Genomic DNA, 10,279 nt, shown 5'->3' with positions numbered 1-10,279 from the left:
CCCGGTGTGACCACGATAGCCGTAGGCACGCGTGGCGCCCTGCCAGGAGGTCGAGCGCCCCCGCAACGAAGGCGGGCCACGACAACGAGCGTGCGACGTCCAGCAATGCATCTGCGTGGACGAAGATCGCCCTCAGCTCTTCGCCCGCGCTAGCCAGAACATCGCTGCAGTGGCGGCCCTACTCCGACGACTCCCCGAACCGGCGACGCCCGAGGAGCGTCAGGCGCACCAGGTGGTGCGCAACCTGCTCGAGTGCGCCGCCATCCAGCAGGCGAAAAGCTCTACGTCCCGGCGACGCGGGCAGAACGCCAGCAGGGCAGCGCTTACCGCACCTCCTGAGAGGCGGGGGGAGTCTATCCACCAGCCTCCCCACAGGGCGGACAAGGTCGCGCCCACTCGATGGACCCTGCCGCCTGCAAGAGGCGAGGTTTAGTCCGTTCACCGGCGCGTCGGCCCCGTCCGCAACGGCCGCGACACTCTGGACACGCGGAGGCACTACCGCACGGACAGGGAGGAGGGTGTGGACCACGGCTATTACGTCCTCCGTGGTGGCCACTACGACAACGAAGAAGATCGCAGCCCGACCCCCAACTCAGCGGGGCCCTGGGCCTTCTCTGCGCGCATCCTGAACACGCCATTCCCGGCGCGCTTCAGGCAGCCCACGAACGTGGCCAAATACTCCGGGGAGATGAACCCCAGGCTGTGACTCAGCGACTATCGGCTTGCATGTTAGGCTGGTGGGATGGATGATGACCTGTTCATCATCCGCAATCTCCCACTCTTTCTGGTCGACTCGGTGCGAGCCTGGTTGGAACACATCCCCTCGGGTCGGATTCGTAGCTGGAACGATCTGAAGGAGATCTTTGTAGGGAAGTTCCAGGGCACGTACATGCGCCCTGGCAATTCCTGGGACCTTCGGAGTTGCCGCCAGGGGTTAGAAGAGTCCCTCCGGGACTACATCCGGCACTTCTCCAGGAAGCGCACCGAGCTCTCCAACGTCGCGGACGCCGATGTCATAGGAGCTTTCTTGGCAGGAACTTCCTGCCGGCCCCTTGTCCACGAGTTGGGACGCAGGGGCCCGCGAACCACGGAGGAGCTCCTCAACATCGCCACCAGCTTTGCCTCAGGCAAAGAGGCCATCGGGGCGATCTTCGACCGATCCAAGGGCAAGGCGAAGCGGAAGGAGGATGCCGACGAAGGCACCTCCAACCGCCAACAAAAGAAGAAGAATAAGCAGCAGCGCGAGGCTCCCCACGTGGCCGTTGCTGAGCGCAAGCGGGAGCAAGTGCCCCCAGAGGGCACCCCCGATTTCTTCGACAAGCTGCTCGAGGGGCCGTGCCCGAACCACGAGTTCCCTGTGAAGCACGCCTACAAAGACTGCAATCTCATGAAGAGGTATTTTGTAGGCAACCCGGTGAAGGGCGTGTTGGAGGTATACCCTAGTGGCAATCATAGATATGATGATATTCCATTTGTATCCATGATTTATATTGTGTTACATGAATATCCATTAAAGGCTACTTGAATTGATTTGCAATTATGTGAATTGTGTGTGAAACTCTTTACTTGTATGGTTATTCTAAAGTTGTCCCTAGTCGGAGTTCATGTGAGGATACACATGAATATTAGACTAGCACATGTATTAGTTGATGACTATGTTTCACGAGTCATGGACATGGAGATGTTGAACTAATAATGTGGGCACATGTGGAGACATGTGCTAGGACTGACCCAATACATGAAGTAGTTCTCTCTTTCCACAACATATATGCTTTGTACTTATACTTGAGATTGTCGCATGTCAAGATGTGGATCGACTTACTTAGGGGCTATCAAACACTACGCCGTAACAGGGTAGTTATAAAGGTAGCTTTCGGGTTTGTCAAGAAGCATGCTATGAGACATGATCAGTCAAGATGGGATTTGCCCCTCTCTGATTGAGAGTGATATCTCTGGGCCCCTCGAGTGATCGGATTTGAAAATGCATGGTCATGCTACGTACGGTTAAGAGTTAACCTACAAAGGGATTCCAAATCATAGGATCGAGAAAGAGCGGTCGGCTTGAAGCTAGACCAAATATCGTGAGGCAAAGGGAATAGCATGTATATAATGTTGTGATGGTTCGTCTGACATGATCTTTGTGTGCGTATAGGAGTTGGCATGTCTTGCTAGAGGCCGCTACCGACTACTGGGCTGAGTAGGAGTAATCGGGCCATGTCTATACGTATCCGAACCCATAGGGTCACACACTTAAGGGGCTGAAAGCCCAATTCGGATGTGATCCGAGTTGGATTAGGTTTACAAGTACTAATGGGCCTCGAACCCAGAGGCCCGTTAGGAACCTCTATAAATAGAGGGGTGGGGGTGCCCTAGGGTTTACACCTTTTGGGCGAAACACATCTGCCGCGCCTCCCACGCCCTCTCCTGTTGCAACTCGTGGATCTAGCAGTCCAGCTTGCAACGCTTCCTCCCTGCACGTGTGGATACCTTGGAGGTGTTGCGCTTGCAGCACTTGGACGAGCCACCGACAAGCTACGACGAGCCGCTGATGAGCCACGACGAGCCACGACGAGCCGACGACGAGCCACGGCACGAGGGCGATCTTGCTGCACGTGGACAAGCTGCTGGACGTCGACGTGATCGACTACGTATGACTACGCTGATCGACTTCGCTGCATCGACGTGAATCTACATCTTCCGCATCAGTGCGTCGAGTGGTAATCCCGTGATCCTTATACAGTAGTTTTCCTGGTTTACGCGGTAGAAAATTTTTATTTGCGCTAGTGTAGCCTACCTCGTATCCTAACAGGGCGACCGGAGATGGAAGCCCGACGAGGAGAAGAAGGACGGTGAGGAGAAGGAAGATGGCTTTCCCAAGGTGGACGACTGCTTCATGATCTTCGGTGGGCCGACGACTTACGACTCCAAGCGTCGCCGGAAGCTGGAGCGCTGCAAGGTCTACGCGGTCGAGCCTACTACACCGGCCTTCCTCGACTTGTCGAGATCCACCATCACCTTCGACCGGTCCGACCACCTGGGGCACATCCTGCAGCCAGGACGCTACCCGCTCGTCGTCGACCCCGTCGTCGGCACAACGCGCCTCACCAAGGTGCTCATGGATGGAGGCAGCAGCCTCAACATCCTCTATGCCAAGACTCTCGACGCCATGGGGATCAACCGCTCCCGCCTCCGCCCCAGCAAGGCGCCGTTCCACGGCATCGTGCCAGGGAAACAAGCAATGCCTCTGAGGCAGATCGACCTGCCCGTCACTTTCGGGACTCCTTCCAACTACAGGAAGGAGACCCTCACCTTCGAGGTGGTGGGTTTCCGTGGAACCTACCATGCCATCTTGAGGCAGCCATGCTATGGCAAGTTCATGGCCATCCCCAACTACATCTACCTCAAGCTCAAGATGCCGGGGCCCAACAGTGAGAGCATAGATCCACGATGGAGCTGCTCTATGGTGGAGTTGCTGTTTTTTTGGATCTGGAGCTGCGTGGAGCTCTACCAAATAGGCCCTAAGTGGACATTGTTGACAGCCATTATACACCATTCTGGACACTATTGCACGCAAGTATTGAATATAAAGATTTATTTAATCTGAAAAGTTCCACAGGTTTTTGCGGTTTTGGGATGTCTTGCAGCATTATGCTCAGAATATGCAAGAAAAAACACCACTAGGTGGAGCATGTGCAAGGATGATGCAACATGTACACAAGAAGTTGAGATGCTCATATCACCCACAAATTGATGGACAGTCAGAACGACTTAATCAGTCCTTGGACCACACTAAATATAAGCAGCTCATATCACCCACAAACTGATGGACAGTCAGAACGACTTAATCAGTGCTTGGAAACACAGTTGAGATGCATGGTTCAGGCATGTCCAACTAAATGGTCTAGATGGTTGTCACTAGCTGAGTATTGGTATAACACTACTTATCATTCTGCTCTGGTTACATCACCATTTGAAGCCTTATATGCACACCCTCCTTGGCATTTCGGGCTTGTATCAGCTGATGCATGCAATGGGGCTGATTTGAAACAATGGCTAGAAGAGAGATCCTTAATGACTAAAATGATACAAGACCATTTGCATAGATCCCAGTAGCCTATGAAATATCGACAAGAAAGGGAGTTCGAAGTCAGGGACTGGGGACTGGGTCTACCTGAAGGTGCAGCCTCATGCGCAAATGTCAGTAGCCAACAGGTGAAACCAGAAATTATCTTACAAGTACTTTGGGCCATATTTGATGCTACAGAAGATAGGGATTGTAGCTTACAAACACCAGCTTCCATCGCAAAGCAAGATCCATAATGTGATTCATGTATCCCAACTGAAGAAAGCAGTACCACACACTCTTATGCATTCAGAATGATACTGTTCTTTATCCTGCAAAGATATTGGCTACAAAACTGTTGCAAGTAGGGGCAAGTGCATCTCCATATGGGTTGATCAGGTGGACTCTGAAAACTGGACAACATGGGAGAACTTGCAGGATATCAAGAAAAGGTTTCCCAGCTTGGGGACAAGCTGATACTCAAGGAGAGGGGAATGTGAGAACCATGGGAGAGTAGGAAGGAAATGCCCGGTTAATGGGCTGCTATCTTGTGTAATGCTTGGGCCCAAGGCCGTTTCGTGAACTAGGTGGAGCCCATTTGACCACCAAGCTGGCATGTGGCGTGGATATGGACGGATCCCGTGTTGGGAGATGGCATCATCGAACAGTAAACTAAACCCTAAACCTCTTTCCCGTGCTTCTCCCTCCTCAAGCCGCCGCCGCCGGCGACGCATCTCCGCCCAAAGCTCGCTGGCGTGCCGCCACATAGTCTAGGGACGTTACAGAACCACCATTGCGGTCGATGGCCATAGGGATGCCGAGCTGGATGGCACTCCTCAGTGCCATTGACGTGAGGTAGTAGAGGCTGTGGCGCCATAGGTCCGCCTGCGCCTGCAGCAGCTCGGCTTCGGTGGGGACTACTGTGGACGGAGCCTGAGTCGCCATTGCTCTATTGGACGATGCCTATATGTGCGGTTGAACGCGTTTTGCTTGGACGTCAGGTAGTATATTTTCCGCGATGACAAATATAGTTCGGCTGATGGTAATTCTAGAAGCAACAAATAATAATTTAGCCCTCGCGTGGATCACGCGGACAGCGATATTGTGTGCTATGTGCGCGGGTCCCTGCTCATCAGCTGTCTTCGTGATGATGTACAGTGTCTCTTACGGACATTTTAGACGCTCGTGGAGTGCACTGAAAGCTACTCGATGCAATGAAAATGGCTGATGCGTTTGACCTCCAAAAATTAACCATGCCCGACCGGCAATTTGTTGTGACTTCTGACGTGTGTGAAATGGTCCCTTTGAAGTCTGAACTTTTTAACTTATCCATTTAAGCATCTACACGCTCTGTCCATACACCAGCCAGCATTACTTTTCTAGATGTATGTTACTAGTACTAGTAAACTATTTGAAAGTGATACTATGGCATTATCTTTTTTATGTTGCACAATTTAATACTACCTCTGCCCACACGCCACCCCTTCTGGTCGGAGTTTTTTATTGCAACCCTATTCATTGTGAACATTCTTTTAAGTTGATAGTATTTAACCCCTGCTGTTAAGTCCATTTTCAGTGCAAAGATTAATATTTATGTTTCTAAAAATATCACATAAGCAATAGTGCCATTTAATTCAAATATGAAATAGCTCACCATGTATCATTTTATCTTTCGTTATTTCCATAACTACACGCAAGACACATGTATCTTAGAAATAGTGTACACATGGTTTCATCCACATTAAACTAGTTTTTCTCTCACATCATAAATAGTGTTCCATGTCATGACAATTGCATGCATATCAGCTCATTTATTGCCCATAAAATTGCTATTAAGGATAGCCTAAATAAAATTATCTTTAATTTATTACTCGGCGCTATCTCATTCTATCCGAGTCATACATACCACTGGTTTGACTGCACGCATTCTCGATCAATACCAACATGAAAAGGTGGGAGTTATGCCATGAAATGATGAAGGCTCTCTATAACTTTAAATGAGAGGTGTACCTTAAATGAATGTGCTAGTTAGGTCATTCTCAATGGTAGTTTCATAGACAATAAATGAGCTGCCATGTAGTCGATTGTGGTGATATGCCACACTATTTGTGAGGTGAGAGAAAATTAGTTATATGGAGATAAAACCATGTGTACACTATTTTTGAAGATGTTTGTGTCTTGCATGTTGCCTTGGAAACAACAAAGGATGAAACAATGTATTGTGTGATCTATTTCATCTATCAATTAAATATACTCGTGCTTATGTGGCATACTTGGAAACATGAACATGAACATTGCATTTACTACAAGAAATGTGTTGATCTATGATGAAAATTTATGATACATTTGTTCTCGTCATAGGTCTATGACATTTCTGGCTGAAAACATAATAAAGTTTGACATCCAAGCAAATTTAGTGACAAAGTTACGGAGCATCATAAAAGTTGCCATTGTAGCCAAAAGGAAATCATCACTCGCTGTTACATGGTGGTTTTGTGATGATATAAGCTCCGCAAAAACATTAAAAACCAATGAGGATCCCACATGTAAGTTTAAGCTAATAAATGGGCGGTAAAGTAACATAGAAAACATGCTCCTCCCGTAGGTAGAACCTGTTACCGATCGAATGGGAAGTCTTTACCGCGACCAGATCCCACATGTAAGTTAAGTTTTAGGTGAGTGTGGTATTTGGTGCAGAAAAGCCCGCGCTGCAACCAAAAAATAGTTTACCCACTGTCGTGCTCCCGTGATAGGGAAAAAAGAAGAACAGAGAGAAGGCAGCCAGGATGGAGTACACTGGTGGAGATCTGCGCCTCCGCGCGGCGGCTCAGTCCTACGGTAGCACAAATCTGGTGCTTTCTGGTACGGCATGTCAATCTGGTCAATAATTTTGAGTTGATTTCACCAAAATTTCCTAGATGGATAGACGTTACTTACACGGTTGTCAACTATTTACCGCCGAGCATGAGAAAGGGGTCAATGCTTTCATGGAATTTGTTAAGAGTAGATACTCTAACGATGAACAAATATTATGCCCGTGTCGTGGATGCCTAAATCAGTCTAGATGTACTGTAGATGAGGTGAACCTGCACTTACTTTTGAATGCGATGGCAAGCACCTACTGTTGTACATACATCTATGGGTCAATCAGCAGGTTTGGACTGTCCTAAATATGGGGCTAGACACCGAGACGCATCTGACATGGAGACCATGGCGCAGGGCAGCGTAGTCTACATGGGAAGATAGGAACTAGTCGAGGATTAGGCAAGTACTCATTGTAATAAGAGTAGAACTCATCTAGTCATATCCGACTAGTATTCTTGTAAATCAACCGACCTGTAAACTTACCTCCGACTATATAAGGCGAGGCAGTGAGCCCGTCTAAAGAAATTCAATCCAACTAATATACAGGACGTAGGGTATAATGCTATTCAGCGGCTCGAACCGGTCTAAATCGTGTGTCTACATTTACCTTCGAGTTTCTGATCTCGATGAGCCCTACCAACCAAAACACTACCTCGAGCATCCCCCTTGGTAGGTTGCCGGGTCTAAACACCAAGAGCTGGCACGCCAGGTAGGGGATCTCGCTGAGAATCCGCTAGAGAATTCGATGGCACAAGTCATCATCAAGCCTGTCGTCATTTTCAAGGAAGGCGCAACATTCCTCTTCAGCTCCTAGGTCTGTGTCGCAAAAGGCACCGAAAGTTTTCACCACTACGTCCCACCGGCCCTGGAGAAGAAGCTCCCAACCAGCAAGCTCTAGCACAAAGCACTAGAAGACCTCGTCAAAAATTTTGGCAAATTTTCAATCTCTCACCTAGTCAGACGCTGGGGGGACGAGTCCGAGTACAACTCGACTTCTCTCTCCAATCGGTCTAGCTCGTGCGAGCGAACGCTGCAGCCATCGCATGAGTCAGACTACCTCCAACCTCGACTCCCGTTCAGACTCCGCAACACGACCACTGTTTATCAGGTGGCCATGTCCAGATTCCAATCCAACTCAGATGGGATCAAGGACCTTGACTACTACTCGAATTCGGATAAGGAGACGCCTTTATCAGGCTCGTAGCAGGGCTTGGTAATCACATCTACTCCACAAGGAAGATTCGTGTACTGGCCCACCATGAAGCCACCAGCTCTCGCCAGAGACGACAATTCCTACCTCATTGCTGATCTCGATACTCTACCATTCCAAGAGGGAGCTCATCTGTTGCCCATCTACGAAGAAGGTGGCACCACAGAGGTCATCACATCAAGCTCAAGAAGCTATTCTCCAGAATGAGAAGTCTTTGCCGCCCTTGGCGCTGCTGAGGAAGACAAAAATCAACAGGATAAGGACTAACAACACGAGCGTTATCCTGATGAGGTGTCCAATCATGAGTTGATTGCTGATGTAGTTGGGGAGAGAACTAATGCCCAAAGGACAACACGCAGAGCAAGGCACACCTCAAGAGCAGAACATCGCCATCACTTGTTGGAAGCCCTGCCAATCCGAAATCTTGATAATGCCTTCGTGGCAATACGAGGGCGCCAACATCACACCCCCGTAGCTACTATGGCATCCATCAAGCTCATCTTGCGAGCAATGCCTCAGAACAAGTACACTCGCGTGCTCGCGAACTAGCCGAGCGAGCATATGAGCAACTCCATCGCCAAAACCCTATACAATCGGTGGACCGCTCAGAGCGCAGCCATCACGCTAATAGCCGAAGGCCAAGTCAGATCGCCAATGCCCCCCGCGGAGATCGAGTCAAATCGGTAACGACGCTCAGCACGAACCAGCTAGAGGTGCAAGACCAAGTCAAGTTGGAGGTGAAGGAAGTCGGGCAGGACCATTGGGAGGCCATGGCCACCGAGGCGGTCATCCAGAGCCCGAACGCCCCATAGAAGACCTCTGCAATAAGATCAACTCCAACTGAGATGCCTGCACAATCATCGATAGCCGGTGCCGCGAGCGCGAAGAAGAAGTCGATCACCCAGGAGACGACATTGATGGGTTTCCTGCCTTCTTCATACACGTAAGGAGGACAGTTCTACCTGACAAGTTCAAACTTTCGGGAATCACCAAGTACGATGGCAAGCAAGATCTAGTGCAATGGCTTTGATGCTACTCGCTTGCAGTACAAACTACCGGTGGCAATAACGACACCAAAGTAGTCTACTTCCCCATTAGCATGTAGGCAACACCTATGACATGGCTCAAATCACTTGCAAGAAACTCCATTGACTCATGGGAAGATCTGAAGAAAATGTTCACCAGCAACTATGCCAGAGCAATGCAGTGTCCCGGCAACAAAATCGACTTGTCGTAGATCAAGCAACAGCAAGGCGAGACTCTAAGAAGCTACATACATCATTTCTTCGACAAAAAAGCCACAATTGTGGATGTCACGGAGAACGACATCATCGACTACTTCTAAAACAGCCTTTCCAATCTCCAGATGTTCCAAGACTTCGGATGGAGGCGCCCAAGCATCGTAAAATCCTTGAAGGTCATGGCTCAGACCTGGGCTGATGAAGAAGATAAAGAGATCGAAAGGTTCGAGTCCAACTGCAGCATGGGCTAGAACAATGAGAACAATAACATTAACAACAACGGCCAATGCAACAACAAGAACCACAACGATCACCCCAACAACAACAACCGGAGTAACTAATCGGGAAGTCAGAACCGCAAACGCAAACTAGACAACATAGTCACAGTGATGCAGAGCTTGTCCAAGAACGGTGGAAACAAGAACTCAAACAACACCTTGTTTGAACAAACTCCTAAAGAAAAAAGTGCCCGTGGCATCCGTACCATAAGCACTCTGCCTGGGACTGCTTCAGCTTGCACAAAGCCATGAAGGATGCTCCAGAACTGTCTGGCGCCATAGACAAGGGCAACGCTAAGGAAGATGAAAACAATGGGGAGAACAACAACTTCTAGAACCCGTCAAACACGGTCAATGTCATCTTCAGTGGCTCATAGGGACTCACCACCTAACGGTCCTAGAAGCTTACCTTAAGGGAGATTATGTCCATTGAACCCACGACGCCTACTTTCCTTAAATGGTCGGAGGTGCCTGTTACCTTCTCCATGGTGGACCAATGGACTAGTTTCTCAAACCTAGGGCGCTATCCTCTCATCCTAGATCCAGTGGTCACGGGCTCCAGACTTACTAAAGTACTTATCGCCAGTGGTAGTGGCCTAAACGTCTTGTTCGCCAAGATGCT

The sequence above is a fragment of the Setaria viridis genome, chromosome 8 (genome assembly GCF_005286985.2).
Source record: "Setaria viridis chromosome 8, Setaria_viridis_v4.0, whole genome shotgun sequence".
Lineage (NCBI taxonomy): Eukaryota > Viridiplantae > Streptophyta > Magnoliopsida > Poales > Poaceae > Setaria > Setaria viridis.
The sequence above is the reverse complement of the archived record's forward strand: the minus strand, read 5'-3'. Positions refer to the sequence as shown.